This window comes from Peromyscus maniculatus, chromosome 3 (genome assembly GCF_049852395.1).
Source record: "Peromyscus maniculatus bairdii isolate BWxNUB_F1_BW_parent chromosome 3, HU_Pman_BW_mat_3.1, whole genome shotgun sequence".
Lineage (NCBI taxonomy): Eukaryota > Metazoa > Chordata > Mammalia > Rodentia > Cricetidae > Peromyscus > Peromyscus maniculatus.
Window position 1 is genome coordinate 152,626,441 of NC_134854.1, and position 11,725 is coordinate 152,638,165.

Genomic DNA, 11,725 nt, shown 5'->3' on the forward strand with positions numbered 1-11,725 from the left:
AGCTAAGGTCACTTAAAATGGTTTCAGAATAAACAATCTGTTATTACCTTTAAGGTGAAAGCTGGTTTTGCATCCACAAATCTTCATTCAAAGCCCTTAATGTGCACATTCCCTGTGAAGTCTCATATTCTAACACTGAAGACTTTAGAAACTGCATTGGAATTTCAGATACAGTTCATAAAAGATCCTTGCTTGGCATGTACAAATACTCAGGCTTGACCACAAATGTCTCCTGACAATTTTCCTTTTGTAGACCTAAAAGATTTAATTATATTGTCATTAGAATGATAATAATAAAAATAATAATAATAGCAGCAACAATGATAGTAACAACACAACAACAACAATAGTAGAGGAAAGAGAAGAAGTAAAAGATGGTTTGAATTCTAGTCTGTTGCCATGGGCTAACCCTTGCCAAAATATGTCCAAATTTCTCACCAAACTTTACTTTCATTTTATTGTAGCTTTTCCAACTTGCTGCTTGTTCTGGATGACACCAATTTAAATTATTATTCAAATCAAGTGACAGAAGTTAATGGAGCAGTGGGGGATGAGGAACAGGCTGGAGAAGAGAAGAGGAACTGAGGATGCAGTGACAAGCCTGACCCCTACTTGACAAGCATAGAGGTGAACTTCCTGCTTCTCTCTTCCTTTACTAACTTCTAGTCAGCCTTTAATCATCTCTCTCTTAACCTTCACTTAGTACCACCTACAATGTTTCTTCCTTTTTCACAATCTACACATGTTCTCACCACTAGGCTATGCTGCCTGTGTCTTATATAACCAGATTCTATCTCCTTACCTTGTTCCTTTTATAGACCCAAAAAAACTTTTACATGCTGTGTCATGTTCTTGGTGGTCAGAGTACAACTTTGGGGAGTTAGTTCTTTTCTCCCCCTAAGAACTGGTTGAGCCATCTCTCATGTCCTCTTAATGATTCTTAACCCCTGGTATCTCTGAGTCATTACTCAAGTCTGCCATTGTCATGCATCAGAGATGTCCTGAAACAGCTCATAGACATTAACTCATCTCAACAGTGTAAGTAAAGTTCACTGGGTGCAGAGTGTGAATGCTTCTAGAATACCTTCAGCTAGTCACTTTTGTCTGTATAGCCTCATCCTAAGGGTCTCTATCTCTTGTGTTAATAGACACACACACACACACACACACACACACGCACGCACGCACACACACACAGACACACACACACACACACACACACACACACACACACACACACACTGAATGAAGAAGAGATTTAATAAAGTTGTGCTTGGAGGAAAGAGCAAGTGGAGGTGGAAGAGCACCACTCTAGAGAAAGTGGCAGACACTCTGTCTCCGTGCACATAGATGCTTGTGTTGTTTAAGTTTTCCAAACGGAAACACTGTGAAGAAGTCAGCTGATTTACTTAAGGATACCTTAAGACTAAATCTGGACCTATAAATAAAGCCTAACTGGATACACACAATTTGAATCCAATGTGGACTCAGAAGGGCCAGGGTTTTAATTTGCCATAAAGCATGAATCTGGGAGCTGGGGAAACATGAGTGGAAACACCAACAAGCTCCTGTGACTACAGATAAGTCTAATCATTCACAAAACAGAAGTGCTATTATGAAGCATTTATGTAATTATTCTTTTTTGTTTCTTTGCTTGTTTGTTTTTCAAGACAGGATTTCTCTGTGTAGCTTTGCGCCTTTCCTGGAACTCACTCAGTAGCCCAGGCTGGTCTTGAACTCACAGAGATCCGCCTGCCTCTGTCTCCTGAGTGCTGGGATTAAAGACGTGGGCCACCACCCACTGGCGTAATTATTCTTTATCAATAAAAGATTAGGAGTCTGATATTGGGATAAGAACCTGAAAGATCAGAGAGACAGAGAAACAGCCACCAATCACCTCCTACCTCTCTGTTCTTTGCTCCTAAAAGGCTGAGATCTTGTCTCAAACCCCTGTTATTACTTCCTGTCTCCTATCTGTCTACAGTCCTCCAAACACTATGGTTAATTTTGGTGAGCTAGTGATTAACTCTGCCCTTTGACTCCAAGCAAGCTTTATTTGTCAAAAAACAATCAAAATATCACACAATGTTCCCCCTTTTTGTCTACATAAAAAGCAAGCGTTTTAACTAACATAGCAAAACTATATGCAATAGATATAATAACTATATACAAGTATATACAGGCAAGAATTGTACTAACTGTGTCCAGTCTGTTTGCTTTTGACAAATTCAGAGAAAATACTCAATTATCTATTCTATCTTGGTGAGTCCAAAGTGTTGTACATAATTACACTTTATATTCTAACTTCCATTATCAACCCAAAATTATCCTTTTATAGCTCTCAACTTTATTCACTTTATACCTCTTTTGTGAGTTTCTTTTCTGTTTTTTAAAAAGGAAAACTATAACTATCTAGTCTTCAACTCCATCAGAGTCTTAAGAAGGATGTAATATTATCTGAATAAAAATGAAGAGCAGAGAAAACAACTTCCAAAACTAAGAAATGACAGAAACAGTTGGCTGCCTAGACAATCACCCAAAGGTTCCTCTGTAGTTTGAAGCATCTCTCCTTGGCCTGTAGGCCTAGAATATTTGACAAATTTTTTTGTGAAGCAGAAGTTTTGAAGTACTGTCATACCTTTTCTTGAGAAAGTTCAGCAATCACTTTCTTTTGTATCCTGCTTATCCAATTTGGACAGCATACTGTCAGCAGTTAAGGCAAGGCCAGTCTCTTGCCAAGTGTCTAACTTTTGCCACAAAGAAAAGAAGCTCCATATGAAGTTTCTTCAGTGCCCACCATCTTCCCTGAAGTAGATTGGTGCTGCCAGGAGCAGACATGTCTCATTGTCATAAAAAAAAATTTGTTACTAAAACACCTTAAATATCATATTCTGTAGATCTCTAAAGTGTTTGAAGATGACCTGTCTATCTAAAATATATCTGTTTGACCTTGAAAACATACCAAACATGACTATAAGTTTGATTATAATAGGTGACTATTAACTTACATTTCTCTACTATCCTAAATAGTTTGTAATAATTACTTACAAGGACTAGAAATTTGCATTATATTATTAAATTAGCTGTATAGATTCAATAACTTGAACAAGAGTAGAAACCTAGTATGGTATGTTCTAACAAAAATAACCTATCACTATATAAAAATCCATATCAATGTAAAATATTTAAGACTAGTAGTTGCTTTTTTATTTAAAATTTGATTTAATAATCTACTCTTTTATCCTATAATTTCTATATCCTCCCTTTTTCTTTTTAGAATGAAATCTCTGAATGTAATCTCCTTTGTTCAGCTTGTTTCTGACCATTACCAATAACAACCTGTAACCAACCTCCCTTAAAGATGACAAACATTCATAATTTATTTTTGGGAATGTGGGCATAGTTCTCTAGACTACTTCCTGTTGATTGGGGGTGCTGCTAATCTTTGGGGAACGCTGAGATAATTTAGGATTATGGTCAAGTCATGACTGCATTATTCAGTGAGGCTGGGTCATCTCAGTCAGCAACCTTGAAAATGATCTGCATGTAGAAGTTAGAGGAAACTATAACAGAGGTGCTCTGAAACCTTGCATCATCTGGGCCATCCATTTCCACTGGAGATTTTTCAGTGCATTTTTCATAATTATACCTTCCTGTGGAAACAAAAGCATAACATTTCCCCCAAAGTAACATATACTTTGACTTAAATTTTAAAGTCAAGATAATTTTAAAATATATAGGTTGGTTTACTATAACAATTTTCATAATCAAAGATCTTTTAGCAACCAAAAAAATTAAAGACAACACAATAATATACATATTCCAGACTCATTTTGTATTTTCCATCTTTATGTGGCTTATTATATTTTTATTACTCTGTTCCTTTTTTAAAGAGTTCCTCTACACTTTTTTCTCTCTCAAGCCTACACATACTTTTTTAACACACTGTAACCCATTTAGATTTTTTTGCCTGAATCATCTGTCATTATGGCACATCTATAGCCTTTTCTGTCTTTGTGAGCAAAAAAAAAAAAAAAAAAAAAAAACAAAAAAAAACAAAAAAAAAAACAAAACTGCTGTGTAACTTAGATCATAGCATGCTGGTGCTGGCTCTTCCCCCTCAGCTCCTTGCCAGTCTAGTCTCATGTTGGAGGCATGTTTACCACCACTTCTGAAAGCCTTATCTACTGTCCCAACCCTGGGAAGTTTCTAGTTCTATGTTACCACCAAGTCAAGTGCCTGTGGCTGCTCATAAACACCATATAAGTGTTTGGCAGAAGGGCCTCTTAAAAGAGTGACCTATTTTTGCTGTTATGACTGACCAAAAGCTGTCTCTTAAAGGAGCTGTGCCTCTGCTCACCATCAACAAACAGAAGCCACTGGAAAAGAGACAGCCACTAAGAAGCTGTGCTTTCCTCCAATCTTGTGCATTTAAAATCCTGTTTTTAAGCTTTGTCAGGTTTTATGTGGAAATTTCAGTCATACATTAGAATGCCATGTGTAAATGGACTTTTTCTGTCCCAAATGTCCAGTCACAAATAACCAACTCAGAGGCTCAATGTGAATTATAAATACTCAGTCAATAGCTCGGGCTTGTTACTAGCTAACTTTTACACTTAAATTAACCCATATTTATATTTATGTTTTGCCATGTGGTAGTACCATTATTAGCATGGCACATTCATCTCTTGCTCCCTCTGCATCTATCTTGTGACTCCTGACTCTGCCCTTCTCCTTCCTATCATCCTTAATTTGGGCTACCCACTTAAAGTTCCTGCCTGGTTACTGACCAATCAGCATTTTATTAAAACAATTCAAGTGAAAAATCTTTAGAGTGAACAATAGGATTATTTCACAACACTTCATAACTTCTTCCTGTGTTGATGTCTTTTGGTTAGTTTTTTTCTCAATGAATTAAACCCAGGCTGTCCATATCACCATGGGTGAGTATAAGAAACAGGTAAAGACCTGAGGGAATGCTATTTTTTAACATGGGAATGGTCATGTCAAGGACCAGTGCCTCAGCCCCATGAGAGTTGCAAAGCCTTCCCTAGCTAAGGCTCAGAAGGATGGCAAAGCTTTCCTCGGGTCTGAGTGTGAATGTTGACAGCGTGATGCGAATGTCTTTCTGTATGCTGTGAATGTGTGTTGCTCTGATTTGGTTGATAATAAAATGCTGATTGGCCAGTAGCCAGGCAGGAAGTATAGGCTGGATAAGCAGACAAGGTGAATGCTGGAAAGAGGAAGGCTGAGTTTAAGTGTAAGAGCTAGTCAGTGGTAGACCTGAGCTAATGGTTGAGCAGTTTTAATTAATATAAGCCTCCGTGTGTTTACTTGGGTCTGAGTGGCTACAGACTGGGCAGGACACAAAAAAACTTTCAGCTACAACAGTGTCTCCATAAAATGTCCACTGTAACTTTCTCTATCCAAGATTAGTATGTCCTGAAGACTGCTCTCCTATAGAGACTGATCTTTCTGTGATAAGCTAAGCCTTACTCCATGTTTGTCTGTATACCACAAGTACTACCTACTTGTTCAGCTGTATGCAATAACTCTGTCTTCCTATTTAATGCTGTATTATAAACAAGCCATGCTTCCAGGGTGCCCATCTCCTCCATTATAGAAACCAGACCACCGGATCACAGCTTTGCTTTGTCTGTCTTTTGTTCATTTGCTCACTGCCCCAGTTAGGTCAATCCTTGGAGCCCTGCAGGGTGCAGAGTGAAGGACTATATTCATACATCCTGGTGTACTCACTTATAGGAACAAAATGGAAGACAATAATTATTCCTCTCCCAGCATTTGCCAATACCAGTAGTTTCCCAGGGATGAATAATGTCCAATGAATCTTTTCCCCACCCAAGACTGACTGTTGACAGACTGAAACTTGTGCAGGCCCAGTACTGGCAACTGCAGCTGAATGGAATTTGGCAATTCCAAAAGATACAGGGCATCAAAGAAAAGTCCCAATGCAGAGGTAGGATACTTCTCTGAAATAGCACAGGATATTGCCATTGCTTTTGTTTGCTTACCAGAACTGTATTATAAGATTCTATCACTGAACATCTAGTTTGCAGGACATAGTGAAATCAAGTTGGAACACATCTGAAAGCTTTCTTGCTGCTGGCTGGTGTACATAGAGACAGGAGCAGACATAGGCTATGGAGGGAGAAAAGTCCACCAACATTTTTATGCAACTCTAAACTTAACAGCGAGAAAACCAGCTGCCAGGCCAGTTATGCCCACTGCTGCAATAGTGCTATAACTATTATGGGGGAAACAGTTACTCTCTGATTGGATATGAGGCCCACTACACAGAAAAGGTTTCATTTCTCTTAGTATGAGTCTGGCCAAAATCCATGGATGGTCAGGTCATTTTTCTCAAGTGGGGCCTAAACACTATTATTTAGAGCAATTGACATAACATCAAATCGCCTATTCAGTATTTTTATTTATACCTATAAACAAATGTGTCCATTGTTGTTTGAATGTTAAATGAATTTCTACATGTGGTAAAAAAAATCACATTTGCTCATTAATATATATTACCATTTTATATAGCTTTGCCTGCTTGAAATGTGTGTTTGTATGAAAGTTAATTTAGTGTTTTGCAGTGTCATACTTGTTTTTAATATATCTTACTCACACTTATCCTCCTCACCTCTGATACCTGCCTACCCCCATCAACCCTTTGCCTGTAGAGTGGTAATCCCACTTTGATGTCTTTCTTATAGTTCTGTTTTCATTTTCTGACTATTTAAGTTGCCACAATCACAGGCACATGGGTGTGGAGTTATCCACTGGAGTCACAGTAACTCAAGAGTGATTACATCACTGAAAAATGGTAGCTTTCTCTCTTCCAGAAGCCACAGACAGAAAATAATGGCATTGGAGGATGAGGCTTCATAAACTGCTCCCTATCTAAGAATGACTGTTTATGGGCTTGGTCTCATAAAGACTCTAAGCAAGCAACTAAAGATGCTGTAACTTCAAGAGTGTCATAGACATGCCATTGCATAAATATATCATGACATTTCTCCATATTGTCTATTTCTTGGGGTAATATTTTAAAAGAATATTTGTGTGTATGTTTATAACAGAATGGCCTATAACTTTATCTACCACCACCACCCTCACCCTATTTAATTTGCTTTATGTTTCAGACAGTGTCTCACACTATTCCTTTCACCTGTCTGGAACTTACTATGTAGCCCAGGCTGGCCTTAACTCTTGGCAGTACTCCTGTTCTTGCCTCTTACATGTTAGAATTATGGATATGAGTCATATAATTCTCTAAAAATGTTTTCTTTTTTTGGGGGGGGGGGCAGAGTCTCAGTATTTAGTCTTATCTGGCCTGGAACTCACTATGTAGACTAGGTTGGTCTTGAACTACTGAGGTCTGCCTGGCTCTGCCTCCCGAGTGCTGGAAGGAAAGGTGTGCGCCATCACACTCAGCCTTCTTCTCTTTATGATATGGAGAAAACAGTGGACCTATGTGTTTGTTTGAAATTTAAAAAGTCATTCCTGTATTTTTGTAAACTTAATTTTTGGCAAGATTTGTATTTTATTTTCTTAAAATTTTGATTATCTTTGGGAGCAAGTACCTAAATGATTAAAAATAGCATTTATTTAATGGACTTAATTCGATTTAGACAATATATCTGTTCATTTGGATAATTTGTCTTTTAATATATTTGCATCTTTGTTAAATTGTTCAATTTTGGATATATATGACCATGCATATGTATGAGGTTTTTGGCACAAAAATGAATTTAGAAGACAAAAGTCAAGAAAACAAAATCTTTCTTCAAGTTTCTCATCTATCCTTTTTATTAATTGGTTGAGATGAATTTTGGTATTTCCTGTTTTGTGTTTGACTTTGGCCAAAAAACCACAGTGGGAGTGTCTATCAATTCTGTCTTATATGACTCTGTTAATTATGATCATTAACACTTTATGTTTTTCTAGAAATTCAGAGCTTAGTTGTACAGAGCTTAAAGGAGGGTGCTTCTCTTTGGCATTACAGTTTTTTGGTATCCTCCTGACTGTCCACAACCAAAAAATTGTCCATCATGTGTTTAGTTTTTATTAGCTACCCCTTTCTTTCATCAAGAGCACTGGTCACACCCCACCTTCCATTTGTTCTTCAGTTACAGTAATAAACAGAATAGATCTGGAGTTCTTGCCCACAGACTTTGCATGATGTTAGAGGAGGCAAACAATATGTAGAAAATATAAAGAAACATGTCCTGCATGTGCTTAACCTCTGGGGTAAGGATGACACCCTCTCACCAGAGCCAAGGATGTGAAAAGGTCTCAGCACCATTAATATTTCCATGTGCAGAGTGGGGTAACCACATGATTTTTCTAGAGCAATACTGGCTCACTGCTGTAGATCTGTTTCCTCACTTTTGCTTACATACTCTCCCCATTCTGTTCTTCCAAACACCTGCACTCTTTGACAAGGTCAGATAAGAAAACTAGCTCAATTTGTGTCCTAGAGAAGGTTCTGGAGGTTAGAATGCTCAAAAAAAAAATCATTTTTTGAAATCTAAGCTCTTCTGTCTGTATTACTGATTGCAGGTATTCCAACCCTAAAAAGTAGGTGACACACTCTCTGAATGACCATGTGAAAAAAGTCTTTTAAGATTCAGTGTTTTGTTCAAATTTATATGATAAGGAAAGATTTGAGTCTTGGACTTCAAATAATAATGTTTAATGTTAAATGTACATTTATTACCCATTTGCCAGGCTGATTTAAAAATTCATTTGTGAGGCTTGGTCTGGTGGCACAAACCTTTAATCCAAGCACTTTTGAGGCAAAGATCTGGGAATCTGAGTCCAACCAGGTCTACATAGTAAGTTCTAGGCAGCCAGGATTACATAATGAGACCTGCCTCAAACAACAAAACAAAAAGCTAATTGTATATCTTATTAACTCTTCACAGAAACCCTGAAGAGTAATAGTGTTGTGTGATATTTTCATTCTATTCTGACAAATAAAACTTGCTTGGAGTCAGAGGGCGGAGCTAGCCACTAGCTGACCACAATCAGTCTCTTGTATCATTGTTGCAATGGCCACCAAGCTCTCAGCTCACAGCTATGCAAGAGCAGCTGTAGCTGACCTCAGACAGGCTGTGCACCATCTGTGTTCTCTGCCTGATGGTTCTGCATAGCAACAGCCAAGCCTCAACTTCACCAGCAGCAGCAGAATATTTGGTGAGGCAAATTGGAATTCTTTTTTTATATAGGAATTTTTTTTAATTTAAGAATTTTTTATTCATTTTACATATCAACCACAGATCCTCCTTTCATTCCTCCTCCTGCTCCCCTTCAGCCCACCCCCATCCACCCCTTATCTCCTCCTCCTAAAGGGTAAGGGCTCCTATAGTGAGTCAGCAAAGCCTGGTACATTCAGTTGAGGCAGTACCAAGCTTCTTCCCACTGCATCAAGGTTTTGCAACCTGTCCTGCCATAGGTAATGGATCCACAACTGGGAATTCTTAAAGAGGGGGATTAGTTTTTTTTTTTTAAGAGTTTTTCCCACATTAAAAAAAACGGGAAACAATATTACAATGGAGGGAGTTAGGTTTCTGTATGATTTCACAATGGTTGTGGAATGTTCAATGGAACAATTAAATGAGGGGATAATTAACTTAGGTTGGATTTACACAGTGTCAATTATAATCATCAGTTTGGTAGTTATTGTTTTATCCCTAAAAATGTTGGTTGATATGAGTGACAAATACGAAAAAATGACTGATGAGAACAGGCCTTAGAAAAGGTTACTACTGATAACATGCAAGTCCTGCACTCACCAAAAAAAAAAAAAAAAGTGCAATTTTGACTGATAAGTTAGAAGCCTTAGAAATGGCTATGATTTGCTGCATCTGTCATAGTATGTTGATTCTTCCCTTTCTGTCAGCATCAGCTCTCATCATGCAGTTTCCTCTATTCAATTTCTGTCAAGAGGAGGGGCTGAAAATCACGATCTGGAGTATCACTCAGAAGTGATTCAGTTCTGCCTTTTCTCTTGGAGCTCTGAGAGGATCAGTCCAGGGAAGTTCAACTTGTCTCCCAGCTGGGGGATCAGTTCACTGCACCAAAATCACTTCTGGATCCAGACACAGGTAACAGCTGCTTTTATTGTTTACACATGATCAAATATTCTCTAGAGAATTTCAGATGGTATGAGGTGAGAGCAGGATTGCTGGAGACCCTCCCTGTTGGTTGTGTTAGGTCTGGTCGACTGGGGCAGCATGTGAAAACTGGAGTTCAGTACTCATTTTTTTTTTTTCTGAATATGCTGTGACTTTTGCTGTCTGCTAAGAAAATGAGGTACAGGGTTCAATGAGGTTCATTATTTTTGAGTGGGTTAAATGTTTAAATACTACCCATCTTGAAGAAGTCATAACAGGAGCCAGGTGAGTTGGCTCAGTGTACTTGCTACACAAGACAAACTGACCACCTGAGTTTGATCCATGGGATCCACATAAAGGTGGAATGAGGGGCCTCCCTCAGTAAAGCTATCTTGCTGGACACATGCACCATGGCTCAGATACCTCCCTGTCCCAAAAAAAACCCCTAATAATAATAAATAACAATTTTAAAAAAGAATTCTGAGCCAGGCGGTGGTGGCGCATGCCTTTAATCCCAGCACTCGGGAGGCAGAGGTAGGTGGATCTCTGTGAGTTTGAGGCCAGCCTGGGCTACCAAGTGAGTCCCAGGAAAGGCACAAAGCTACACAGAGAAACCCTGTCTCTAACCCCCCCCCCAAAAAAAAGAATTCTGTAATGGAAAGTTTCCTTTTCTCAGCAAATAAGGGAAATTTTGAATAATTTCAGAAAACTTCATAAATTAGAAAACTAGAGAAGATCAATTCATGTACTATTTGTTTTCTATATTATCTGTTGGCTACCATCTCAGTTATGAATGTAAGGGGCAAGGTAAGTTACAAATTGTAGATGTAACATTGATAGAAACAGTGCTATGGGATTGGTTAATAAATAAAACACTGATTGGCCAGTAGCCAGGCAGGAAATATAGGTGGGATAAGGAGAGAGGAGAATTCTGGGAAGTGGAAGGCTGAGGCAGAGAGACACTGCCAGCCATCTCCATAAGAAGATGTTAAGATACCGGTAAGCCATGAGCCACATGGCAATTTTTAGATTAATAGAAATGTGTTGATTTAAGATCTAAGAAGAGTTAGCAAGAAGCCTGCCACGGCCATACGGTTTATAAGTAATATAAGTCTCTGTGTGTTTACTTGGTTGGGTTTGAGCAGCTGCACGACTGGCGGGTGAGAGAGATTTGTCCTGACTGTGGACCAGGCAGGACCAGAAAAACTCTAACTACAAATGGTGCCCAACAGGTTGGCAAGAGTTTCCACCTAAAACCTGAGAAAAAAGATTCTAAATTGGAGGTAAAAACAACTTCCTAGTTGTCTCTCTCAAGTTGGCAGGTTCCTGGCATGTGCCTTTGACCAGCAGTATGGCAGAAATGAGGCATCTACAAGAGACACATTATGATGTGTGGTAGATTTACCCTTTACTAGTTTAAAAAAAAAAGTTTCTGGGCTACAGGCTGCTGTGATAAAAACGTAGACCCACTGTTTCTGAGAGTTGATGGCTCCCAGAGCTGGTGGTAAACTGTACCACCGCCATGTTGGGAAACTGAGGTGGGCAGAGCCAGTAGCCAGAGCACAGTTTCAGTCTTAGAATGCTGC